Below are 27,967 nucleotides of genomic sequence, written 5' to 3'. Positions count from 1 at the left end.
GGTGGAAACGGCGTCGTGCAGGTCAGCGGAGAACTCGCAGAGCACCGCTGCTCTTAGCAACGCTCACCCTCGCTTGTTTGCAGTCAGCGTTCCCACAATATCTCCCTTGCTGGTCTGTCGTAAAAAATCTTAACAAGAGAGGACGATAAATGTGGGAAAACCATGGAAAAGTCTCCTCGAAAAGCTCAGTGCAGATGCTTCGGACATTTCTGTTCTCACACGCCGCTGCTCCGGAACATTCCTAAAACGTTTTATCACTGCAGCACATGTGTGAAAATCGCTTTAGTCAGTAAAATTTTTCCCCTCTTGCGATTGAGGTTAAGGGTTAAGCAGTAATTATCTAGATTTATGATATCAAAGGATTTTTCTTTTTTACCCTTAAAGGAGAATACCTTATTTAACTCCACTTCCATGACAAAATTTGGACACTTCTGCCTCAAAAAGAGAGAAAATACGGCGACTTAAATCTGATTGCGAGGCATAAAAGTGGTCGTTCTGATGCTAAAAGCAACGTTTTAGCAACATTTGAGGATCCTGCTACCAGTAGCAACATATTCATGTAAAAATATCTATTTATAAGAAGTAAAAACATATTTTTTTTTGCCATGCAACTGAATGGTGGGTGAAAACGAAGGTGTTTGGCGCGCAGATGGCAGAACAATTTCAGCAGCTAAAAGCGTCGAATTTTCACAGAACCTCCTCCACACGTTCCTGCTTTATTTAACACGTGGCTTGCCCATATGAACCGAGTGGTTAAGCGAACACCCTGATTACAGCGGTGGCCTGACGGAGCCTAATTCTCTTAAGAGTAATAATAAGTCCCGTATATGTCCGCTCATAACTGCGACAGGCCCCCGAGGCTGCATTTGTCTGCCTAACGGTCTCTGCGGAGTGGGCTCTCTGCACGGGACCACATGTGTCTGCAGACCAGAAAACGCTGAAGCCATTACTTGTGAAATTGAAAGCAGGAACCAGTAACAGCAGCAGAAAGAGACAGTTTTGACTGAGCTTTCGGAGGAGAGGAGAGGAGAGGAGAGGAGAGGAGAGGAGAGGAGAGGTTAGAAGAAAAGCCCCCCCGTCAGATGGTTGTGCTCAAGCTGACTTGTTGACTGCAGCAGGCTGCAGACGATTTAGGTCTACTTGTCATTTCGACGACCCCTCCCTGTCACGACCTCTCTGCGATGACGCTCGGCGACGACTCACCGTTTCCAATTTGTTATCGCGTTTCCATGTGCATCTGGTTATGGCCGAGGAGAGCCTTCAGTTTTATGGATGCTGTGATAATTCAGAGAACGCCGTTTGGCCATGAAGGATTTAGAGAGTGCAAAATAGAAAAATTGTGGGATTTTTTTCTATGTATTTTTCCTGCCGTCAGAGAAACGGCGCTGTCAGTAATACAAGGTTCTGACATTCTCAAGTCTTTAAAAACCCTTAAAAATTACAAAATTTGATTCAGATCATTTCAAGATCTGAATAGAAGCATTTCATCACTTTTTCTGTTCTGCTTTTTGCAATTAAATTGTCTCAATATATTTCTAAATGTGAACAGACGAGATCGCTGTCTCTTTTGACTTCGCCAGAAGTGTGAAATTTATTTACTGGTTGAACCACAACAACAACCAACTTTAGCCAGAGACTCCTCCCTGACTAGATAAAAAAAAAAAATCAGAATCTCTTAAAGAGACAGTAACCCTCGAACATAATGCACCAGTTTGGAAATAAACACAGTCTGCAAAAACATTGAAAAGCGTAAAATGTACCTTTAATGCGTCCTTTAAAATATAGTGTGAGTGGTTTCAACCGGACCATCCATCTATGCATCGATCCGTCCCTACGTCCGTTCATCCAACCATATTTAAAGCCTGAGAAGTGCAGAAATATCAGCCATAAACATGTATTTAAATGTTAGTCTTGCTTTTCAAGAAGAAGAAATAATGGATTTTGAGTGTAGAAAAGTGTCGACTTTTTAAATGAAGAATGCATTTCAAACCTTGATTAATATCGAGCTACTTGCGTTAAAGTAAAAACAATCATCCTTTCAGCCCAGATTTGCTGCTTCACTTTCCAGTTTTCCTGTTAGCAGGAACCAAATGCATCTATTGCATTAGTTCGGGTTATTGTTTTACATGCCTCACACATGATGCATTGTGATTGTCGGTAATTTATGTGCCACACGTGACGATTTATAGAAAATATGCTTTTTTTCCCCCCCCCTTTCAGAAGTTCTCATGCTTCAGACAGCTGGTTGGTTTTAATAGTGATCAGTTGCCTGTTTTTGTACACATGTACATGTGCGTCCAGGTTTTACTGTATATTTGTCATCTGTTCTGAATTTTCCTCCACAGCGATTCACTTGGAACAAGCTAATGCCTCTGGTTTTTAGTATGATCTCAATGCGGTTCGTGTAACAAAAAGGGGGTCGCTTTCTCGTCTCGCTGCCTTAAAGGTGGGGCTCGGCGCTGTTGTCGGGTGTTTATTTCTTTATTTGGTCGGGCGGCGGGTGTTTCCCCGGATAAGGGCCCGCGGAGAAGACTTATCTTCAAGCGCGCGTCTGTCATCTGCTGCTGCAGACAGAGAGCTCTTTCATTCGCTCTGGTGAAAGAGGGTTCATACAGATTTAAGGGCCAGCATTGTTTGTGCTCTGCGATGTTTAATCACTTTTGCTTGGACACCATATTAAAAACTTGGGCTCTGGATGGGTAGAGAGGCTCTTCGTCGAAAACAATTGGGTGGTGTTCTACAAAAACGGGGAGAGAAAAGAAGCGCCGCAGCCGCCGCCTCACAGGGTGGGTGACGAGGACAAAGGCACATCGTCGGGGTGAAGCCAAGAAGCAGATCAGATCGGATAAGATCCTGAACGTTACTTGCTGATATTGAATTTTGTACTTTTAAAATGTTCCTGCTTTAAACCCTCTTAGAGGTCCTGCAGCTTTGTCTCCAGTTTCTCATGTTTTATTTACTTTCAAGAGTAAGATGGTGGCTTATTCCTACTTGACTTTCCCACACCGCCTCCCTTCCCCTTGCACTTTATTTCACTTTAGCCACTGATTACGCGTAGTGTTTACATATTCCATAGAGCTCTGTGACAGAGATAAACCTCTCCTGATGCTTATCCCCTGGCCACAATGTGGAAACCACTAAGATATAATGTAAACCAAACGTCGCAGCTGCCCTTTCATGTCTCAAGTGCCAGTTTGACTCGCTGAGCGAGATATTCTTGAGGACTTGGATCTAAGTGATATTAGTTGCCGTAACTCTAAGGCCGTCATGTTTTCTTCCGTCTTTTAGTAACCTTGCAGAGCTGTATTTATGAGTCTTTTCTCATAAAGTCACTGCTTGTGTGAGAGACATTCTTGCTCGGCTTTGTCATTTGCGAAACGTTAACGCTAAGCAGTGGGAGTGACTATTTCTGATATGAAATGTGATTAACGAACCCTGCATCGACGCTCCCCATAAATTTGGTTGTAGGATTATACTGAGGGGCTGCGCTCGGAGGACTCCTTGGCATTAATTGGCCCGACTCTCCCGTGGCTAAGAGTATTGCTCTCACTCTACTCAGCAGACTGCGGTTTGTGTGTGTTATCACTCTTGAGGTCCTTCGCAGTAAATGTGTCACAGGCAAATTGCGTCGGTCTAATAATACCCTTGCATCGTCTCACGTTGCAGAGCTTCTTGGGCTCCGGGCTCTCAGGACTCGCTCCTGGAAAAGTCCCTGCAGTCAGCAGCGAAGTTCAACTCCTGAAACTAAAAATGCTTTTGAAATGTTTCCACTGCGGTGCCCGGTGTGAACAAAAGGTCAAGACGAGAATCCCTGGTTGCTCATCCACCCTCGGTGTGGTCTGCACCTCGATCCTTACGATTTGTGCTTTCACAATGAAGGTCGGGCAAAAGATATTTTATGGTTACCCTTCTAATAATCAACAGTGCGAGCTGTATTTGCTTTTTCAAAATAGTTACACACAAAAAATGTCTATTTTGAAATATTCTTTTATTTTGCTGAGTTATCTTTCCTTGTCAATAAATCAAAGCAATAATAATAAAAGTTTTAAGTAAAACATATGTTTCTGTCAGTATTTGGTTTGATATATGACTTTTGGTATTAGTGTTGGTTTTTTTAAATAAAAAGTTACTTGCATTAACCATAAGGCACTAATCATAAATGCAGTTTCTGCTAACGCTAATGCTAATTTCTATTAGCAAACCCTTATGAAAGATGGGAAGTGATGATCCCTTGTCAAACCAAAACAACTCTCATTAACCAATTGGTGGTAAATATTTTCTGTGCGAATCCTCAGCTGTCACTTAAATTGAAGTGGCTCCAATTTAATGTAAGATTTGTCTTTTTTACCCCAAAAGCATCTGTTATAAAATGACAGAAATGGTAAAGAGTTTGGACTACTTACTAATACCTTTCATTTAAACCAACACACTGTGTTTTTATTGGAGCTCTGTAAATAAATTTGTCAACACCAGATAGTCATCAGCATACAATGCAATTTGTTTTTGATTCTAAAGAAACATACATTTGAGTAGAATAGTTGTAATTGTTTTTTACTAAGAATTTAATGGATATTTTTAAAATGACCTCTAAAGATAAAATAAAAAAAAATTACATCAAAGGTCAGACGTATGAAGGCAGTTGGCTCTGTTTGTGAAAAAAAGTCAGGAATGACAAAACTGTAAAAGTATGAAATGATACAAAGCTGAAATCACCTGATAACTTTTAAGTAAACGACACAAAGTGTTTTTGTCAGAGTTCAGATGTTTAAGCAACATTAAAACAATACTTTAGGTACTACTCTAGAATACATCAAACTAGATGTTCTGCTAGCGGAAAAATGGTGACAGTCAGTTTATAAGTAGTGAAGTATAATATATTTTCCTTACTTTTTAAAGAAGGCCAACAATAACAACAAACAGTGCATCAAACCAGATGTTATTCTCCTTTACTGATTAGATGTTGTTTTATTCGGGCGCTAAAGTTACCCAACAAACCAGCCAGTCCAGATTTTTTGACTAAAGATATTTGTGTATCTGTCTTAGTCTTAGTTTAGCCAAACAAATAAAAATAAAAATTACAAAAAATGGTGCAGTTTCTTGAATAGCCGCAGTAGTTTTGAGTCCAACAGAAAACCAATTTACTTTCTAATCTGTCTAATTTTCATTTAATTTGAAACAATGTGCATTCAAGAAAAGGTTTTATATTGATGCATTTTCAGGCATGAGACAAGTGGAAGTTTCTAGCGTTGGTGTATTTAATGAAGAGTGCTCATGACTTGACCTGTCACCGGTCAGAACCGGTTAATGGAGTTGTGTATCACTAGTTAAAGTCTGACAATAAAACGCTGCGGGTAGCATTTTAATTCTTTTTTTTTTTTTTTCTCAATGCAGCGCCCAAAAATGTCCATTTTTAAAGGAGGCCAGGTCACCATAACAACGTCCCCTACACTCGACTTTCATCTGCAAACTGTAGAAATAGAGCAAAGTGTCTGATGGATGGGGTGAAATATCTTTGGTATTTACAGCTAGGCAGGCATGTGAACCACTGCAGAGCGTTTACTGGAAGGAGGCTCATAGTTGGGATGCATAACCAACTAAACAAACAAACAAAAAATAAAAGGGTAAAGGGCTCAAACAATCACTACGGGAACTGATGTCCTCTTTAAAAAGATGTGCTCTGTCAGGTTGAGCCAGTTCGTTTTCTATTCTGACTGTTGTTGTTTTTTTTTTTTTTTAAGCCACAGATCCACGCAGCTTTGACAGACTCGTGGCCTGTTATTGAGCTCCAAGAAGCTAAAAGTAATCCACCAAGCTGGAGCTCATCCCTCTTAATTTGTTTGCCCGCTTTACATCCACTGAGATGTTCTCCAGCTCCATCTAAGCCATCACGTTGACAACCCCAAGCGGCGTCTAATGCTCCGATTGATTCTCCTCTATAGCTGCTTTGATGCTGCTCTTTTATTGTGTCGGATGCGGCGGTATTTTTTCCCCGCCTCCTCTTGTTTACGAAAGCGCCTCCGATGGTGTAAAAGCGGAAAGTTGCACTCTGAAGCTTGGCCACTCGGGGAACCGCTTTTGTAACCGGCGAAGGCGCTTCGTCTGGCGCTCCTCTGGAAATTAACCAAGATGTTTTAACAACGGCAAACCAGTTTCCTTCAATCCGCGGCGTTAAATCACATCTCGAGGTTATTTGTCTAAAAGCAGGCCTGAGTTGCTGAAAAGCAGAGCAGTTGTTCTGTTTTACGAGGCGCTAATGACCTGCCAATTCAAGAGCAAAGGCAGAGTGACCAGTTCATTATGTCTAGTGTTTACTACCTGTTGCCCTTTGACCCCTGTTTGAAGCACAATCCTGATTGTTGTTTTAGCCGTTAGAGTGTTTGATTCTTTTCTGCCGTCTTGGCTCTGAAGTGGCGGTTTAGCATGACAGCTGCTGATCTGATGAGATCCACAGAGAGGCCATGATAACAGCCAGGGTTTGGCTTCTGTCCTGTTTGCAGATAAAAAGCGCACGCCTCTAAAAGGTCTGGGCTTTATGACTCAACACCTCTGGCACAAACTCAACAATAGAAAGACTCTGTGTGCTTGCAGAGATGCACATTGTCCTGCAGAAGTATGCACACTGCAAGTAAATCATCACAGTCGTGTTGCAACAACAAACTGCAATGCATTTTATTGGCGTTAGCACCGACTCCAAGACACGGCTGTTCAAGGGAGCATCAGAAAGAGAAGCACTGTAGGTGTGGGGCAGCTATGGAGGAGCTGCAGAGATCCTCGGCTCAGGCGTGAGAATCTGCTGACAGCAAGAAGAAAACAATGTAGGGAACGAAAAGGTGTGGTGGAACCCAAACACACCATCAGTTCAGACAAAGTGTACTAATGTGTCAGAGTGGTCTAGTCAAAGTCTACACCATAATCCAAATGAGTGCTTGTGGCAAAACTTGAAAAGTCGACGTCCGATTCTGACTTCACTTGGACTAATTAGCAAAAGTTTCAAACTGCAGAAGATCTGGAGGCTAAAGAGTCTGACAAATGCACGCCACACTTTTCAAATTTTTATTTGCAAAGAAATCTTGAGAGTTACTTGTCAATGTTTCATCTGATTAAACAACTACAGACAACTTTATGTTGGTCTGTCAAATAAAATGCTGCTAAAATACATCCAAGTTCCTGGCTGTAACTTAAGACAATGTAGAGAAAAGAGCGCACGCGGCGTTGCCGGGAGAGTCCTCTGGCTGCGTATCGTTCAATCAGCTAACAGCCTCACGTCCTCCACATCGTCTGATGTGTTTACTGGGGCCTTGTTGTCTTTATCATTTCCTCTGGCGATACGGGTGTAAATGGCGGCGGATAAACCGAGAGGTGATTTAGTGTTCGGGTCTGGATGCGGTGAGCTCTGGCGGCCGGCTTCCTACCTTTGTGTGGCGGGGAGCAGTGGGGGTGGGTGGAACGGGTTAGGGGGGTGTGGAGGCGCGGTAGCGGATATGCGGCCCGAGCGCCTCCGAGGAGGGAAGGAAACCGGGAGTCAAAGGTGATCGCATGCTGCTCCTGTTATTTGAGCCTGCTGAAACCGGCTTAATGGATTAGATATAAAACGTTCTGCTGCGTGTTATTAATTATTGCAGCATCCAGTGGTGACCCTGTTGCACGTGGGCTGCTGCTGCCGCCGCCGCTGCAGCTGCAGCTGCAGCTGCATGCCTCCGTCCTCCCGCTCCTCTCTTCACACAGGCCTCTCCTGTAACCTTGAGAGAAGCCTGCTCAGGCCCCCTGAGTTCAACGAGTGCATGAGGCATATTTTCGCTGAGCATGCTCGGACCGCCCTCTCTAAACCCCCCGACCCCCCGCCACTAACTCACTCGCTCTCCCCCCCCCTCCCTCCCTTCCTCCTCGCCATACATACAAGCGTTTTCCCTCCTAAAGAGGACTCCCTGTAGGCCTCGCCTTTCAGAGCGCCTGCAAAGGAAATACATTATGTGTAAAAAGATTTCCATATGGTGTCATACGATCTGTGTAATTCCCCCTCGATTGATAAAAAAAAAAAAAAAAAAAAAAACTTACCTTGTACGCACAATCAACCCTTTGTTCAGCTCCTGGGCTGAATGTGCTGACCTGAAATGCTAAAAACACTGTAAACTGCATTGCACTAAATGCTCGACAGTGATGTCTTTTTTAATTAAAAAGCACAAACTGAGCACGAGCGAGCCAAACCAGCTCAACCGGAACGCGCAGATATAAATAAATCGCTTCCTTCTCCCTCGGTAAATACCTGAGAGTCAGTTGCAGCCAGTTTTTTTAAGGAGGAGTGGCTGACATCAGCTGTTGGAGTTTACAGGAAGGCCTGCACGCATGTATGCCTGTCTTGGCTGACGATTTGGAGTTGGAGTGTGTGTGTGTGTGTGTGCGTGCGTGTGTGTGGGGGTGTTTTGGGGTGAAGAGTCTGCGGCAATCCTACGGGCAGGCTGTTCCAGGTGAGCCCTGCCAAGTTCAAGTGGCTTGGACCAAGCCCTGCGCCACAGAACGGGAAGTGTTCCTGCAGGCGCTGCCAACCTCTGCGAGAGCTGCGACTGTCAGTGTCAGCGAGGAGATAGTGTTTTCTACAAGCACACGCACATTCAGAGAGAGAGAGAGAGGAAAAAAAAAAAAAAGTTTGGCAAGGATGCATGTATATATGTAGATGCTTGCCAGGAGGGGGATTACTGGAGTTTGCTCCAGTGGTGGCCCTTTGATGTTCCTTCCAGTTCCCATGATGCAACAGTCTGGCGAGGACGAGAAGATTATTTTTATGACCTTTAAACAGATTGCGCATCAAATTCTGTGCAATTACGATTTGAAATCTCAGAGATCCTTTAACTACAGGTCCGTTTTTTTTTTTTTTCCCCCCCACGAGGCCGTTTGTTTCTACGAACGAAGGCAGAAGGTTTTCACACCTCTTGAACTCTTCCACACTTTTTTGCTCTGCAGCCACTAATGTCAGTGTACTTTCATGGGATGATTTTATGTGCTAGATAAACACATACTAGCATAAAGTGGACCGGGAACAAAACTTGGGTTTTCAAAATTTATTACGAATAGCAAGTGTTAAATACCCTTTACTCTAATATTCCTAAATAAAATCCAGTACAGCTTGCCTTCTGTAGTCACCTAATAAATAAATAGTTCCCATGTGTGAAATTTAATCTTATTCAGCTACTCTGAGAGGTTTTCTACAGAACTTTAGAGAACAAACAGAATCATGAAGACTGAGGAACACGTTAGACAGACTGGAGATGAAGGTGTAGAGAAATTTAATGCAGAATTAAGTCATAAAATAATATCCCAGACTTGGAACATCTAATAGAGCCACTATTAAGAAGCGGCTGTTCACCCTAAATTGAAAGAACAGGGATGGAGAGGATTAATTAAAAGCAGCCAAAAGGTTCTTGATAACTCTGGATGAGCTGCAGAGATCCACTGCTCAGGTAGAAAGCTGTTGTTGGCAAAAAAAATTTAAAAAAAAAAGAGGTTTTTCACATGGCATGTAGCAAAGAATATGAGTTGCTTAAAGTGATAAAATGTGGAAAACAGTGAAAAACTGGAAAACGTTGGTGGCAGCGTCACGCTGTAGGGATGTTTCTCCTTAGCTGAGTTGATGCGCAGATGGATGGAGCCAAGTACGGGACAATCCTGGAGGAAAATCTGCTAGAAGCCGTAAGAGCAGCTGGAAAACCACCGTAAATATCAGAAGTTTTTGCACACAATCAAGGAATTTGACTTAAGTTCACTTCTGCTGTCAATGAAGACATACAAAAATGTATAAAAGGCAAATAAATAAATAAAAAACAAGTTTTTTCTGCAGAGATGATAGCTGCCTTTTTCTTGACCCTGGACCTTTGTAAGTCCTGGAAACATACAGCCAGAGCTACAACAGATCAAATTATATTTGGGTTACAGTGGTCCAGTCAAAGTCTAGACCTCAATCCAATTAGGAACCTGTGAAAAACAAAAACTAGCGTTAAAATTTACAGTTGCTTTCTGTCCAGTCTGATTGAGCCAGAGCTCCTTTTCGAAGAAGAATCTGCCGAAACTTGAGCATCCTGCATGTGCAGAGCTGGCTGAGAGACTCGCCTGCAGACGTGCAGCAGCGTTTGCCGTTTCAGGGGGTTCTAGTATCGACATGCGGTACATTGATGTTTGTGCAGACGGTCAGTGGGATATTTTTATGCAGCTGAACCAGTATCCCTGGGGGGTGAGAGGGAATTCAGACGGGGGCAGCTTTTCCATGAATTTGTTCCTTTAAGCTCAGAGATGATCCTCCCAGAAACATGAAACATAAACAGAGCGTTCCTGTCGGCTCTGCTCGCCTTCCTGAGCTGAACCAAGGCAGAACAGGAACTACCTCAGCTATCCTGCAGCCCGCCCACTCTCTCCCACCCCAACCCCCCATAGCCCCTGATCTCCATGGGTGAACTCTTGGCATCTCCGATAAAGTGAAAGCAACGCTCTCTGATTGTTGGAGGATGGCTGCAGGGCGGGTGTGAAATCCCCCACGATGCGTCCCCGAGTGGACAAATCTTAGCATACCGAGGAAGTGGAGGAAGGCTTATTGGGGTGTGGGGGTTGTTGCAAGGAAAAGCGGCATGAGGGGAATTCCTGTTCCCGAACCGATGGAAAAAGTGACTGCTGGGCTTCGCTCAAGCGGCTCTGTGTCAAAACAGCCGAGCGCTGCCGTCATCTGTGCAAATATTTCAAGAGATTATAGTTCGGGAGCCGCGTGGGAAAAAAGCTGCAGCAGCAACAGAGCAGCGAGATTTAGGACAGAGAACCCTTCTCATCTGAGCATTATCAGGCCAACAACAAAAAATAAATAAATAAAATATGCAAAATGCAAGGTGCATGGACATGAACGCAATCCTGCCTGGCAAGGGTTGATCATCATCCTAAAGTCTTTTGGCAACCACCCAGAAAAAAAAATAATAAAGTCAAAACCAAACACATTTAAATTGTTGGCTGGAAAGCCACCAGGCATATCTTCTTGCCTTCTGCACTCCTCTCATTACAGTTTCACTTTTGAACATTGTGCAATGTCAGAAGTTCTTATGAATGGCTACCTTTGTTAACCAAATTTGAATGTACTTTTTTCCTCCCCTACATAATCTCCCTTTGACATAATGCTGTGGCACTGTTTTAAACACATTGTGTGGAAACACCTTGACGGCGGCATTAAACTGGCTGCAATAAGCTGCTGATGTAATGTTTTCAAACCGTTCAGTGGCCTGCTCTGTGGATGCCATTGTTTATGACTCCCAAACAACAAAATGTGAAATTAATTTAGCGCCTCTCTTCTTCCCACTGCAAGCTGGCGCTGTGCAGCCAAACCACATGTTGTTACTTCCCCCAGCAAGCCCTGGTAGCAGAGAAAGGATTTGTGGATTTGTTGTCTGCGTCTTTTTTTAATTTATTTATTTATTTGCCATGAATGTGGGATATAGTTTCCCCAGTTTAGACGTGAGCATCTTGAGTCAGGTCAAAGCTTGCTGGTGCGCTATAACACAATGCCAAGCTGGAAAGACATCAGCTCCGCGTCTTGTAGGAGTTTCCAAATAGTTGGAAGGTCGACATTTAAGATGGTGTTGAATCTTCTCAGAAGTAGATGTCATAAGGTTAGACCAAGCAAAAGCCCCCACACGCTCAGATTCAGACTTTTAGCATCTTGCTTAGCTTGTTAAATCTCAAAGTTCATAACAGTGTACTTAGAAAAAGGCTGGACAAGAATTACTTGTTTAGAAATGTTGCCTCTTTTCTCTAGAAGTCAAATTTGCATAAAGACTACTAGAACAATGTTCTTTGAACAGATGAGCTGTTCTGCCTGAACAAACAAAAAAAAAAGAACATAACACAGCATGTCAGCACTAACACTTCATAGCACCTGTCTGCTACAGCAGTGGAGGAATGATGATCAGGGCTGGTTTGGCAGCAACAGAACATGAATGTCTTGAAGCCATTGAGTTCAACGAGTTGACTGAGCCGACATCAAGAATTATGTAAGATGTTAAATCATCTTAGTTTTTTCCATTTTGGATGAAGTAATGGTAGCGCGGATTCTGCTGTGTGCTTTTGTGCACTTGAGGGCAGTTGAGGAAACTTTTAAAGACCAGATCATTTCTGGTATTTACTAATATACGAAATGCAGCGGTTGGCACACTCCTGCTAATCTGCTAATGTGCTTGTAGCGGAGCTGATTTTTCATTTGGCATTTTAGAGTGCTCTAACTTTGGAAAAGTTTAGCGCACTTAGCTTCCCCTAATTTCTAAAGCACTAATTTACCAGACAGTTTTGTAAACTTTCAATTGGATAAAGTTCGACATCTGCGTTAAAGTCGTGGCTTAAATAAACTTACAATGGTTGGCTTTTGTAATGACGCTCCTGTTTTGACTGTCTGTACATCGGCTCTGCTTCCACATGGCTAGCGTTTTAGTTGATTACAACCTTCAAACTAAAAGCGAGTGCACTTTCCTTTTGCAGCGAGGGATGTTTTGCTGAAAGACGCAGTCTGTTGACTGTACACCTTTGTTGCTGTTGCCAGGATGTCTCCAGTCAGTCAGAGGATCCACAAGGAAAGAAGGAGCTCTGCTGTCTTTGGAGGACTGCCAGTGGCGTGACCTTGTGACAGGCACGGCGCCACCGGCCCGTCTCGGGTTACGTTAGAATCTGCTTGACGGCACCGTTTTATTACCGACTGGCATCAGACTCACCAAATAAGCATCTACCTGGTGCATGGACTCCAGATGTTTTCATGAAATCGCTCTTTTAGTTTGCCTTAAAGAGCAAAAAAAAAAAAAAAAAAACTTCATTCGGGGGTCTTGTGCCAGCGGAGACACCACCAGGCTCCACTCTCCCCCCGAATGAACCCTCCTGCCCCACAGCCTCTCTCCCCTCGAATGCTTTGATTTGGGCCAGCTCCGACGGGGGCCTCTGAAAGCCCTGTCTCCAGGCTCATTAACAGGAAAGGAGGGGTTTTACTAGCCATGCGGCATGCAGCCGGCTTTTAAACCACCAACCAGCTGAACAGCTTACAGCCTCAGGAGTTAGCACAGCTTTCCATCATTACTGGACCCTTCCAGGTAAGGAGTTGGGGGGGGGGGAAATGTGGACATTATTAGGTACTATAAGACCAGCTTTCTTACCCCCAAGTAAATGAGATTGCGTTTTAATCTGAACAATCTGATCGAAAGTTCATATCCCGCTTTCGGTTCTTGGCAGAATAAAGTCCGCAGTAAACGCATTGAAATTTGATACCCAGCTTGATGCATGTTTGCGTACTAAATGAGAAGAAATGATGATACAGCAGCACAGGAGCATGGATAGTAAAGAAGAAAGCACCATTTGCACCTGCTGCTTCATTCCCTACTGGAGTTGTAATGGCAAAAATAAACTGGCTCGACATCTGTTGGCAACGTCAGTAGTCTGTTTTTATGCTTGTAATGACACATTAAACTCTGTGGTTGATTCCCCCCCACAAACGCACACACACACACACACACACACACACACACACACCCCTCCACCTCCTTCTCGAGTCTATATCCCGTTCCAGAGAAACAGTGCCAGTAAAATTGTCCGAATGAGTGCACGCTTTGTTTTCTTTGTCTGTTTCGAGCCAAGATTTGGTCTTAGATGTGGTGGCGTTCTACGATCGCATAATTCCTTCCATGTAGCCAAGCTTAAAGGTGTGCGTGGGCGTGTGTGTTTGTGTGCGTTGCGCTGCTGCTGCTGCCGCTCGCTTGGCACGGCTCTGAGAGCGCAAACAGCGGCGATGGGTGGCAGGGATCCTCGGTGGCCTGAAGCCCAGCTGGAGGAGAGCCATTTTTTTTTTTTTTTTGCCCTGAGTGGGAGCGCCCGGTCGGTCGTGGCCAGTGGGAAGTCCTCTTGGCTGAGGCTTGACACAGTCGTGAGCTCTGACAATCAGTGACACATCACAGGCGGAGGTTGATCAGCTCCAGTGTGACGCAAGCACAAGCTATGAGACCTTGTCTTTGAACTTGGCCCATAATCTAAAGGGATTTTCGTCTGCGGCTATAAGTGAAAGCTACTAACAACCTGTCTTTCCACTGTTCTTAGTTCAGTGTTTATTCAACTGCAGGATGCAGGCTGCATGCTGGTGGTGTGTTGGTGCTGTTGCCTTTCAGCAAGAAGGTCCTGAGGTTGAATCTTTTACACATGGTGTTTGTTCCCCCCCAAAAAGTTGCACTTTTTTAACCGTGTTTTGCATCGACAATCTGCCGATTGTTGTACCCAACCTTTCACCCTTTTCACAGTTAGACCAGACATCAGAGCCCCCCCAGGAATTGAGGACGTAAAGCGACTAAATGGATCGCCATCATTGATTTTCAGTATAATTTCAAATGATCTACAGTTGCGTTTCTGCAGACATGCTTGTTGAAAGCTATCGGGACTTGTGACTGGTGTGAGATAAAGTGGTAGATAAAGCAGCCTCGGCTAAACGTTCCTCCTTATCAGTGCCAAGCAAAGCACAGTTAAACACACTGAACACCTTTCTGGGCCTGAGTTCATTCCAACTTAAATAGTTACTAATATGTTGTTTTACGTATTAAAGACTCATTGCGGTGCAACAGTCTTGAGGCATCCCCAAGATTTTGATATTTTGCTTTGAAAGGTCTTGAATCTCTTGTCTTTTAAAGCAGTTCAGATCGTAGGTTTTCTAAAGGTCTTCTCTGGACTTTGGCTTCTTTTTTCACTCTCTTGCTGTTTGTTGGAAGTTTGACTGATCTGTCAGTTTATACTCAACACGTCTCCTAAACCAAAGGGATGAATCTGTGGTGTTTCTGCACATACCAGGCAGCTAAGCAACAGGCTTTTAAACTGGATTTTTAGGCTCTATGTTACCCATTTCACTCACAAATTCACAATTTGCTCCAGTTTATTTGGGGTAATATTTAATAAAAGAGCAGCTTAATAGACCTAAAATTGTGTTTTAGCCAAAATAAGGCAATTCCCTGTTTTAAAAGACCAGAAAGAGTCCAAGAAAGTCTGGATGGTTTAATACTTTTGCATGGAACTGGTTGTTTGTAAACCATATTTATTTCATGCATTGTGTATCCAAAGAGGCAGCGTGAAAGTATTCAGTGAAAGTCCTGCTGTCCTTGTTAGCATCGCCACCGGTTTGCCCCTGATCTATGATCTACGGACCAACTTTTCTCTCCTGGGAGAGCAGGGAAATTCCCAGACCCCAGATATCCCCCTCCTCTCTCCTCGCCATCCCTCATTCCTCCTGTCCCCCCCTCCCTCCAGACCAGTCGAGACGTGCAGGTTTGAACCCTCTCTCTGTGTTTCTGGCCTCCAATGCCCATTGCCACTCAAGCAGCAGGGGTCCGGTGCATTTGTCTCATAATTATCCGACTGGACAGGGGGGTTTCTCTGAAGATGAAAGAGGCGAATCACAGAGCTCCTCTGTCAAAGGTCTGTCTAGCTGACTGGGCGGGTGGTTGGTGGGGGAAACGGGACGGGGCGGGACAAGGGGGTGGGCTTGGATCTCTCTCCGCCGTCCTCTCTCATTCGTTGCTACCCACACACAAATCTCCTCAGAGCATAATCGCCAGCAGTGAACGCTCGTGCAAAGCCCACTCCCTTGTTTCAGCCACCCCACTGATTCATTCACAACTACAAAACTGCAGGAATACCCCCCACTCTCACATCCTGAGACTCCAGACCCCCCCATAAACTCCTCCCACCTTCATCTAGCCACCTACCTCACCCATTTGCCCACTCCCTCATCTGCCTCCTCTTGTCCCCTCCCCTCCCCTCCTCCACCTTTCTCCTTCTTCTCCTCTTAACTACTGGCTAGGAGTTAATGGACTGTTTTGGCTGGTCTCCAGACGGTGAGTGTCACCTCATTAGCCTATAGCGGCTCGCTCCCAGACTGCTGCCTGTATGTGTGTGTTTGTGTGTAGGAGGAGGACTACAACGACGGAATGTCATTGGTCTGCCCCCCCTGCACCCCTTCAACCACCCCTCGCCGTCGCTCCTTCCCACCGCTACAATGAATGGGAAAACACGCATGCATAATTAAATCCATAGTCTCATCCTCACTCCACCCGCCCTTCCCTCCTTCCTTTAAAAAAAAAAAAGAAATGCTCCTGCTTGGAAGTTTGCCACCAGGGGAGAAAAAAAAAAAGCTTGGAAGTAAGAGAGACGTGGCCAACCTCGCACCCTCGTACGGACCTTATTCCCTTTCATCCAGGCCCGCCGAATGGCAGGGTGGCAACAGCGGGCGAATGTAAATGCCAGCCGGTCCTGCCAGTCAATTACACTGCAACAAAGCTAATTGTTTGTTTGGTGCACACTGAAAAAAAAGAGAGAGAGAGAGAGAGAGAGAGAGAGGAAAAAAAAAAGATGCAAGTCTGGCTGTTGATGGGGCTTTTGTTTCAACACAGATGCAAAGTTCCTCTTTTTTTCTCACGGGCCAGACAAGACGCCGACTGAACGTGTGAATGGTGGGACCACACTTCAGTCGCTTACTCCTGGAAAACGTAAAGACGGATTAACGCGTGCACGCAGTTATTACATTCAAAACCAGGGAATTACTGGAGGATTTAGATAGATTTTATAAAATTAAATTAAAAGTTAAATTTCTCACAGCATCTGTTTAGCCCTGAGTACGATGATTTAAAGTTGACGGCGTCGGATCAACCTTTCAAAACTGCAGATTAGGTGTACCACAGGGTTCCATTTGCGGACCTCTGCTTTTCTGTTTCTATAAAATGTTCTTCCTCAAATCGCACCAAAACTGTCAGTGGTCTTTGTTTTGTTTGCAATCAAGTTATAGTTATTGAGTTGAATTTTCAAGTTGAATTTTAAGCGTCAAATTGTAAAAAAATGAATCCTAACTTCTTTTGTTTGACAAAATCATGTGTAAATGTAAAGGCTGCCCATTAAATTCGAAAGATCAGATTTTTTCTCACCCATCTCACTCTAAACTAAGCAGGAATATTTAAAGCCAACAAAGTGGCATCATCATAAAATCTGGAAAATGCAACACTTTAAGCACCTTCTCAGCTTTGGTGAGAATTAAAACAGCATCTTTATGCTCTTATCACTTTAAAAGGCAGCTAAATATAAAATTCTTGCATTTGAACTGTCTAAGTTGGTCCTCAAGAGGACTACTTTTATGTTTCAATGCAAATTGTGTGATATTATTAAGTGTAAATGTGTTTAAAACCCTCCAACTCCTGAACATGTCGACAATGACGCAGACAAATGTGCAGTACCGACATTCTGCCACACGTTGCGCTACCTGAAAAATCCCAACAGTTTCTGAAAGTGGACATGTTGCGCTTTCCAGCAAATATATTACAAATATATTACGGTAATTGCACCGCCGCCATAGCAGGAAGTGAAATCAATCTGACGGGCGCTCTTTTAATAGACGGTATATTGCGAAAATAAGTTTGTAGATGTCGAAAGTTCCAGTGTTGTTGATAAATGGGCAAATATATATTTACTCACAGGACATTTAAAGAACTGCGTGCAATTAAATTAAGCAAAAATATCCAGGTGGAGATTTGAAACTTTGGTCATAAAGGTTTAACTCTGCATTGTTTGGTCTTAAACCGTCTCAGTGCTGCCATCTGTGGGTCGACCGGTGACCGTCGCAGATGAATTTTCCTATTGGTTAAAACGACACGGCTCTGTTGACATTTTCGTCACTCGGCCCAGCGTTTGGGTATAAAACCATCTCACTTTGGCACACATTGATCGATAGCATTTCTAAACGTTTCACGTGTGATTTATCTGCAGTGTTTGCTGCAGGACGTCTGTGTGAGACCGGCTGCAGCACTGACGAAGCGATGGAGGCTTACAGCAACACTTGCTTCTCGCTCAGTCAGGACAGATGCTGCAGTTTTATTGTTGCTTTCATCGTCAACGTTTCCAGTAACAAAAAAATATATATTAAAAAAGTTGTGACTAGTTTCTTTTTTGAAAAAAGTCACTAGAAGCATCTGAAAAGTTGCTGGGCTTAAGTTTAGTGTTATTGCTGCCTTAAAATAACCTAAATGAGGGCTGAGTCTGCAAATTAGTTTTCTGCTAATAGCACAATGGTTGCTTTTATCTAAATGTAAGATTTTTTATGTTGTTTCTGATTAGATGCGTTTTAAAATGTGTAAAATTTACAGTATACCTAGTTAAGCTAAAAAAAAACCTGACTCACCCATTCAGATATATTCCAAAAAAACATTAAATTTAAAAGTTGCAATCATAAAACTTTATAAACTTGCATTTTATTGATAGAAATTCTAGATATGTTTTAAAAATATGCATAAAATATAAGTTTAACTCTGCTGTGTCCTGCTAAAGAGAAACGTTGGCTGTAAAAATGTAAAAAAAAAAGCCCAATGTTAGGTTTTAAAAGTCTTATTTGGAGTCACAAGCCGATGGGATTCAACCATAGTGAGGAAAACAATAATTTAAAGTAGCTTGAACAATAAAGCTTTAGAACTGAAGGCATAATATTAATAAAAGGAGACCCCCATCGCCCCCCCTTTAATACGGTCGTCAGGTTCTTGTGAAAGATCGCCCAGTTGGGGCAACAAGCTGAGAGCAAAGTGACAGGAACAGAAAGGGGAAAAAAGAAAGGAGTGTAATAAATAAGCGAAAGGAAAGACCACATTGTGAGAAAAGGGCAAACATAGCAGGAGCGGGAGGAGGTGGAAACATTAAGCGGGGGGCGCAGTGTGCTGACTGGAGACCAGCCTGCTCATTTTTCATCGGACAGATGAGCCACTGTGTCGCGTCGTGTCGCTGCGGTTTGTCTGCAGCCCGCTCGCCGACTGCCCTGCGCACGGCGGCTCTCCGCGGGGCGCCCGGTGCGTGCCTCTGTGTGCGCACACGTGTTCTGTATGTCACCGCGTGTACGTTTTTAATGCGCAAATGCAGCATGACTGCATGAATGGAGGCTGCCTTTGAGCGCCGGTGCAAACGATGCGCGCATCTGCTCAGAGGTGGGTAAACTTCACATCCTGGATTTTAAAAAAAAAAGGTGGGGAAGTTGAATTTGGGTGGATTAACCCTCATCTGCATCCTTGGTTTCCCGGCTTTGTCCTGGCCAGGTTTTTTTCCCCCCAGTCCTCGTCCCCGGGGCCGGTGGGGCTAATGATCTCCCGGGCCATTCAGCGTGCAATTCGGGGCCCACTCGCCGCAGAATGAGCTCCCTCCCCATCCGTGCTGCTTGGTGACCTCAATGAGGAGCCTGTTGTCCTCCTGGCTCAGTTAAAACGCTCGCCTCTTTTCACTGCCGTGAGAGTTTACGGAGGAGAAGACACGGCGACTCGGCGGGGGAAAGAAGAAAGAGGGCCCGCTCTTCGCCCGCATTAGTATGCGGCGATTAGAAACAAACACACACACACACAGACACATTGTGGGAGCAGAAGGCCCGAGCGTGCTCTTGTCGGCGGGACCAACATGGACGCCGAGAGATACAAGCGAGCTGGGTCACGCACAATCGACCGCGCTCGCACACAGCACTCTGGCCGGGTCCTCATTGTTCCCGTCTGGGCCCGGACCCCACTTGATTCCCCTCATCTTCAAACCCTGACAGACGCACCGAGTCTTGAGTGCGCCTTACAGAAAAAGAGCGCAACATTTAATTGTTTGCCCAGACATTTCAACTTTCCCCCTTCTCACCTTTTTTCCCTCCTTTTTCTGTCACGTTCATCTGCGTGTTTGTGGTTTTCTGTACCTGCCAGCGGTTATTTGACAGGGAGGCTTTCAGCTGCCGCTTTAAGGCCAATAAGAAATGCCTCCCTTGTTCCAATTATGAGATAATCATTACGGTGTCACAGAGTGTAAAGCACAGTTGGAGATGACTAAGATTTCTGCCATTTATTTCTGCCGGTGCAGAGAGTTTCAACGTGAAGATGTTTCTGTCTTTGGCACAAAGCGCGTCTCTAACTGTACTATTAAAATCAAAAGCGAAGAACCGGTGTGTCCGCAGGTTCAGAGTCCTCAAGTCATCGCCGTCTCCTCTGGTAAATGTTTAAACCTCCCTCTGTTGTGTTTTGAATTTCTGCAGAGGATCACAGCCGACAAATCAAGTTATCTGTCGCCGGCTCATCAGTAGAGCTTATAAGCTCTGTTTTAAGCAGCAGTCAGGATTCATAAACACCTTCTGCATCAACAGTGATGTCTAATCACAGGATATGACGATGATTTTTTATCATCAGTTCAGTTTGTAAATGCCAGTCATGTTCGTAAAGCTCCTGCCGACACTGCGGACAGGATTTAAACACACCGCTTCAAGCAGGAGCCACTCAGAGCTACAAATGACTTTTCAAGTTCGGCTGGAAAAAATGTGAAAGTAGATGCTGAATACCAGTTATATTGACACAGAAGATGGGGAAATGATCTTTTTAAATGTCAGTATATTTGGGCGCTGGGTGGCTCAGTCAGTTGTCCCGGGTTCGATTCCTGGAATCGGGCCATTTTCTGCACGTCTTCCTCTTCTTTCCTCACCCTATTTCCTGTCAAAGGTCACTAGTGTCAAAAACCGTTCAGAAATAATAACACATTAGCGTAGTTTACAGACCATTCAGTCATTGTTTCAGTTTCTCTAATCAGGATTTCCAACAGCGCCTCAGAACGGGACGTTGTGGAATTATAAACTCCAGCCGGAGATGTTGATAGATGAGTCGGGGTTTATAAACAGATCTGCAGATGACTTCATTTAAGTTCAGTTAGTAAGACAAATTCAGTCTTACTAATGTAGCGTCACATTACAACAAATATCAGGACAAATGGATCGAGTTCCATCCAAATTCAGCTCAGACGAATCCTGTAAAAATCACGTTAAAAAAAAAAGTGTTTCCCGATTTCATGTTTTTATGCATGTTTGTCACACTTCAGTGTTTCAGAACGTCAAGCCAATTTAAACGTTAAGTCGAAGGCGACACAAGTTAGCACAAAGTGCAGTTTTTAGATGGAGTGTTTCATTATTTAGGGAGCAAAAAATGTAAATGTGCATGACCCAGGATAAAAGAGCGATTGCTCCCTAAGCCTACTAGCGTTAGCAGCAACGACTGCAGTCAAGCGTTTGTGATAACTTGACTTTTGTAAACCCAGAAATGATTCAATGCTGTCAAAACTCGGAGGCTTAGAAAACGCTGCCGGGTAGAAAGGTGCCTTTCCAAGGATGAAGTGGATCTTTGACTCTGCAACAGTCCCTCACACAACACTGATGTAGAAATTGAGACAGTCTTCCTCTACACCAAAGAACCTGTTTTCTCTTTTGTGGTCCGTTTGGCTTGTTTATTATTTATCTCACCAGTAGCGACATGTGTAGCCACGTGTCTTCTGGTCTGATTAGGAGCGATGGCGTCCGTCCCGCTCTGTGGTGACGGAGAGCTGGAACTCGGCACCGGGTCCAGCGCAAGCCTGAGCGGTGACTGTCTACCGTAAAGTGGAAACGGCGGATCTGCGGCGGATCCTGCTCCTCGGCTCTTGATTTATCGCTCGTCGGGAGAGCACCATCTCAAAGATGGCGCCCTTCCCTCTCCCCTCCGTCGAACAGTTCGTCTTCCCGTCACCCCCGCTTTCCTTTCGGCCAGGTCAGGTGCCAGCTCGTTGCGGCGATGCCAGAATTTGGCATATTAATGTGTATGTGAGAGATTTGGGGAGGGGTTGGCGGCGGCGGGGGGGAGGCGGGGGGGGCATCGCCAGTTGGCAGGCTGGCACACAAAGGCTGGCACGATAAGATCCTCCCCTCTTCTGCGGGCAGATTTTCTCGCCCATATCTTTTGTTTGGCTTGTTTGGGTTGCAGCTCATCCTGATAAAGGCCACTTTGTTTAGACAACAAAGCGCGAGGGAGGGAGAAAAGACAGAGATAGAGAGACAAAGAGATAGAATGAGAGAGGGACGGGGGGTCGTTTAATAAAGGCGGCAAACGAAGGAGGGAAGCAGGAGGGGGGGTTAGGGTGGGTCACCAAAACAGATGGAAACCTTAAAGGAAAAAAAAAAAAAAAAAGGCAGATAGGGGATGAAAATTAAGGAGGAAAAAAAAAAAGATGTAGCTTGAGCTTTTCGCCAGATAGGATACCCTGAATAGTAGATGTCGGCATGGGAAAAAGATACAATGGAGTCGGGATACAGTTGCAGGCGCGGGGACAGCGATAGGCAGATAGCGAGGAGAAGAAAGAGGGATCTGGGAGAAGGGAGCAGGTTCTGCTGGCTGCCTGGAAGCCGGCCCGAGCGCTGTGAGGTCATCCTCCAAGCTGTGAATGATAGAAACCAGGAGCACAAGAGGACATGAGACAAACACACACACACACACACACACACACATTACATTACATTACATACCAGCACATGTACAGTCAGGGAGCGGCGCGGCGCGGCCCTGCTGCACACGCGCTCACGCCTGCGGGTTTCCAAGGAAGGTCAAACTTTCCGGAAGAGGAGAAAGTCTGTTTGGCCACCTCAAATATTTACTCAGGAGCAGATGTATTGTCGAAACATTACGCATCAGAGCCGCTCCATAATTAGGTGGATATTTTTCTCCCCGCTTCTCCGGGAGTCGTCCACCCCGCTCTCTCCCTTCACCCCGCCTCCCGCCTCCCCGGGGCTGCTGAAATGCATCTTGGCTCGGGACCCGCGCCTCTGGCAGCCAGAGCGCTATACATGTGCACAGAACCCTGCTCGGCATATAAAATGGCTGCCAGACAGGCTTCTCCTCCTGAAATGTCGACAGCGGTATGCATCTGCAGGGCGTGCGTGGGGCCCGAGCGAGCGAGCGCGCGTCGCTGTTTCTGAACGTGTCTGCAAAGAAGTGTTTGCTGCAAAAACTCGCACCGCCGCCGTCAGAGAAGGAGGAGGAAAGGAAAAAAAATAACAAGAAGAAGGAGAGAAAGTTTCCCAAACTATGAGGCTAATTTAACCCACACTCTCTTCATACGCGTGCATGCGTTTGTGTGTGTGTGTGTGTGTTTGTGTGCATATGTGTTCCACGACTTAGTGGGAACAGAATGGGTTCGGTGCCAGAAATTGAGGAGGAGGGAGGTTTGGAGCCAGAGTGTGTGAGTGTTTTAGCGATTATAAAATCCAGGCGAGTAACACACTTGGGTGTGGAGAAAACCTCATAAGCACTCAGAAACTTTCTTGCCGAGCCAGATTTCTGTTGCCATTACCGCTAATTGCCCTAATCGTTACAGTGGTATGATAAGTATCCCACCGGACAAGAAGGTGTAAGAACTCGTGGACACATCCAAAAATACCCACAAGCCCCTTCTGCTGGTGCTTTTTTTTTTGCACCCCTTCTCTCTCTCTCTCTCTCTCTCTCTCTCTTTTTTTTTTCTTTTTTTTTTTTTATTGCTGAGTAACAGCAGATAATCTGATTCAATCGCTGTGCTGTTTCTCCCCTTCCTTCGTGAACCGGTTTGTTTATTTAAACAAGTGGCGGGGGAAGGAGGGTGCCAAGAAATGTTGTTTTTGGAAAAGAGCAAATGTGTATGTCTATCTGTGCGCGTGGGTGTGTGTGTGTGTGTGTGTGTGTGTGTGTGTGTGTGTGTGTGTGGCGTCTGGCCTTTCCAAGCTCCCAGGGCAAAGCTGAGGCTCCTCGACCGCAACTGTTTATTTACAGGTTACACTACTGTTTATTTGAAGACTATCAGATCGGCTGGACCTCTGCACAGGACACCTTTTTAGATGTAGATAGCCGGGGCCCGGGCCCCTAATAACCCGGTTCTACACTGTACTTTATATGAGCAACCAGATAAAAAGAAATTCAGCAGTTATATACAGTTTATATTTAAAACAAACAACAGGTGCATCGAAATAAATCATAAAAGTTCATTTAGGTCAGTAGTCTAAAAGATAGTTTCAGATTTTTATGTAAGATAACCCGAGTGAATACAAAACAAATCTATTTCTATTTTAAGTAGAAAAAAGCTGCATAAACCCACCAGAATCTGTAGTTTGCCAAAACAGAACCAGTTTGGCTCAAAAAGTAACTTTGATATAAAGAAACGGATAAAATCTTTTACATCTTTTAGGGCTACAGAGTCATTTCTGAGCCAAGTGGAGGAAGCGTGAAGCCGTGGTTGGAAATAAACCCAAATTACTGCAAGATTACATCGGCTCGTTCAGGAGCTCGCAGCAGAGCGACATCTGAAGCGCTGAACGCCTTACATGGCTCAGTTAAGGTCAGAGTTCACGATTCAACAACAGCAAAGATTGAAAAAATGGCATATTTGTTGGAGCGCCGAGGCTAAAAGTAATACTGGTGGAAAAAAGAGCGATAAGTTCGTCTCGCGTTTCCCAAGCAAGAAGGAAAAAGTGGGACATTTTGTAAGGTTTCTGTTCCAACTGAATTTCAGATGGATATTCTCATGCCTGTAGCTAAACAGGGTGGTGGCAGTGTGATGCTATGGGATTACATTACTGCCACTGCTGACGGAGCCGCGAATTATGTTCATTTTATAAAGGAATTAACTTTTTGATCTCAAGCTTAGGTGCACTTGCGTTGTAGCAAGCATGAGAGGTTTGCAGTGGTCTAGTCAAAGTCTGGACTGAGGTTTGATGGAGATGCATGACTTTCACCAGGCTGCTCGTGCTCAGATTCATTAACACCGAATGAAAACAGCGAATGATGTCAGTCGTTTCTGCGAAGGCTGACACCAGTTCTTGTATGCAGGGTGTAATTAAGTTTTCACATCAGAGCAGGTTGGTTTGGTTGACTGCTTTACTTTAATGTACGATTTATTTATAAACAGTTGCTTATCTTTTGTGTTTTATGCTTTTCTTGGGGACTTTATTTGCAGCCTTTCAGTTTGACCAAACAACAAAAACCTGGAGAAAATCTGTAAGGGAGCCGAAAGAGCATTTTGCAAATTTCTCCTTTCACTTTTTCAACCTGACAGAAATTAACCTTTTAATCTAATTCATTGACCTGGACGTGTAAATGAAGCTGCAGAGATGATAAAACCAGACACTGGAAGCTGATTTTTAGCAACAAAAAAAAAACACAAAGTATCACAATCACCAAGAGGGTAAAAAAAAAAAAAAAACCCAGAGAGCAGGACGCTGCCCTTCTTGGGTCAAAGGTAAAATGTAATGCGATAGGGGAGGTGTTCCCCGCTCCGGCGCGGGCCTGGCAGATGTGCCATATGCTTGCATCCCACCTTGAGTCATCCAGGTGGTCTCTCCTGGTGCTACAGCGGGGCCTCATGCTGGAAGATGCCGCCTGCGATCTCTAATTGCTGCGACCATCTGCTCTTTTTGTCATGCCTGCCTGTTCGGCTCACAGAGAAGCAGGAGAAGATGAGAAGAGCGCAAACAAAAAGCAGAGAACTCTGATCCGATCGAACCGAGCCGGAGCGTTTCCCCCCCATCCCCCTCCCCGTCTCCCACCTTCTACTTTACCTCGCCGCTGCGCTTTTCTCTCCGCCCGCCTGCGTCGCTCCCTCTCCGCGGCTCCCGGGGAGGAGGCACGGAGTTGGCAGTCGTAACTAGACTGATGGATGACTCTGAAAGTGGAATAGAGACGGGGGGGAGGAGGGGAGGAGAGGCGGGCGCACCGAGTTCCCTGCAATCACTTTATGGACATGTGCGACAGTAAATCCACACAAACCTCCACTTGCCCACCGGAGCTTCCTCACGCACCACGTCGGCGCGCAGCAAGCGACTCCCGATTTACTGATGCAGAACATCGGAGATTGTTTGGCTCTGAAGAATTTGCGATGCTGCGCAGATTTTAGTGTCAAAGACGCCTAATCTTTCGGTAAATTTGATGATTTAGTTCTCTTTATTTTTACCGGATTTACAATGGAGCCCTGCCAGTAATTTCATGGGTGCAGCTTCTTAGCTCATTCACATTGCTGCTTTTATTTTTTTTATTTTGTTAGAAAAAAAAAAAGAGGAAAGAAAGAAATGTGACAATTTAAATAAATTACTGGTAGAATAAGCTTAAAAATCAGGTAATTGCAGGAGGAAAACGTCACACTGACAAAACTTTTAAAAAGTCCAACTGAAATTAATTAATTCCTATAAAATAAAGTCTAGGATAGCAATTTTTTTACTTTATTGTTTCTGTTTTTAAGTTATTCAAGGAGTATTTAATTAGTAATAAGTGCCTGGGATTCTAAAGTTGTTTGGTTAAGCTCAACATAATTAATTTTAAAGGCATTATCTATTGATTGAAACATTTGAAATGCCGCGGTGTGAAAACGACGGTCAAAAGTCACGTTTTACAGTGTAAAACCTCCCGATTTTAATGTGTTTTGACAGAAAGATGCCCAACTCGGATTCCTTCTTTAACTTTTCTGAAGCCTCGTACGTTTTCAGACTCCAATTTGTAGATTAGTCATTTGTTTCTAAGGCTAAGTATACGAAAATAGAGCTTTTTTTTTTCTTCTTAATGTATGGTCCTCCTCCCCTCCCCACTTTGTCATTGTTGAGCTCCAGCCAAGAACATTCTGTTTTTGCAGTGCTGTTTAATAGTCAAATTTAGGAGCAGGGGAACAAGACAGAGCGGGAAAGCGACACGAAGAGAGAACAAGAAAGGAATAAATCTTTTTGGATTCCCCCTCGCCCCACCAACCCGCTCTCCTTTCCCCTCCATCCTCTCTCTCTTTCATTTTTTTCTATTTTTTTATTTTTCCTCCCTGTAACGCAGCTCATAGGAGCTGCGACAGGAAAACGGCTGTTTTTGCAAAGGCGAGGGTATCTGAGTTCACCGTCTCTCCCCCCCCCTCTCTTTCTCTCATGTTAGATCCGTCGCATGTTGAAGGTGTAGATGATAATCTCCCTTCTGGTTCTCATTCTGTCTCGGGGGCCATGTGTGGGCCCCGGCCAGTTTGAATCATCGCTCAGACGCTGCTGCCATTAACCGCTTGGCACCACTCCGTCCGAAGTCAAGGCCTCTCTCTCTCTCGGGTCGAGTCGCTGTGCGCGCCGACTTATGTCACCGATTCTGAACTTTTACAACTTTTCGTGCCGCGTCAGAAAGATCCTGGTACTTGTCCGAAATTGACCCGGGAACTACAGAGGAATCGTATATTTCCCTGCTTCCTGCTAAAGGACGTCAGACGCAGCAAATCCTGTAGCCGGTGGAAAGAATTCAACTCATGTTTCCTTGTGTTTCCCCTCCCCTCCCTGTCCTCTCTCGCCTTTTTTTGTTTTGTTTTCCTTCTCTGCTTGTACCTTGCACAGCGGTCCCGAACACATTGTGAATCCCCCCAAAGCCCCCCTCACTCCTCCAGCCGCTGTGAAAAAGAAGCGTCCAGGGCCGTCCTGCGTCAGACGCCGCGCTCCCGCCTCAGTTTGCTCTTCCATTAATGATAATACTGTTCAAACAGAGCTGACTCTTCTCGACTGGCACAGTAGAGAAGGAAAAACCTTCGCTTCCCACCTTGAGTTCATTCAAAGTGAGAAGATCTGTGAAGTTTTAGTTTTTTTTATCTGAAACAGTGGAAGAAAAATCACACGTGCTTACAAATCTTAAAAGTGTGGTGTGTATTTGTATTTAGCATCTTTTACTCTCACCTTTTGTGTCAGAAGTAACCTATTTAGTATATTGGCGTATCATTTCATCGCCACCAGTCGTTATTTTGCCTGTTCAGAGCCACGCATAGTTTTGTGTGAAGAAAACTTTTTGTGACGCCTACGTGAGTCACACAGATAAGTCTTCTTGTGACTTTTTTTGCTACAGAAATAAGTATTTTTGTCTCGTTCCCAGTGCAGAAATATCTCAGCCCACTTGAAACGAGACAAAACTTATGTACAAGTAACTTTTCAGCAACATAGAAGCTCATTTACGTCATAAACATACTCAATAAAAGTCCTTTGCTTCAATGACAGATTATTTCACTTGCACCAGCATATTTTTCCCATGTCATTAGTGAAATCATCTTCCAGTAGAAGTAGCACTTTTTCAGCAATATTAAGGAATTGTTGACTTAAAACAAGTTTTTATATCTTGCTGAACAG

The 27,967-nt window shown here is 44.5% G+C and overlaps 1 protein-coding gene and 1 long non-coding RNA gene across 6 annotated transcripts in view; one reads left to right on the top strand and one right to left on the bottom strand.

Annotated features, from left to right (window-relative positions):
* Positions 1–27,967, top strand: part of LOC106945059 (nuclear factor 1 B-type) — a 98,793-nt gene that overhangs the window by 40,277 nt on the left and 30,549 nt on the right. The window lies entirely within an intron of this gene.
* On the bottom strand, positions 1,625–27,967 carry LOC106945060 (uncharacterized). Of its 2 annotated transcripts, XR_001424474.1 has the most exons (3): positions 22,083–27,967; positions 8,056–21,985; positions 1,625–7,950 (listed from the first exon to the last, which is right to left on the bottom strand). It is a non-coding gene; the product is annotated as an uncharacterized LOC106945060 (long non-coding RNA). The 2 variants fall into 2 exon arrangements; XR_001424473.1 differs by having other exon boundaries at positions 1,625–21,985.

Source organism: Poecilia latipinna, unplaced genomic scaffold (genome assembly GCF_001443285.1).
Source record: "Poecilia latipinna isolate Pla-1442-1.1 unplaced genomic scaffold, P_latipinna-1.0 Scaffold126, whole genome shotgun sequence".
Taxonomy (NCBI): Eukaryota; Metazoa; Chordata; class Actinopteri; order Cyprinodontiformes; family Poeciliidae; genus Poecilia; species Poecilia latipinna.
The sequence above is the reverse complement of the archived record's forward strand: the minus strand, read 5'-3'. Positions and strand labels throughout refer to the sequence as shown.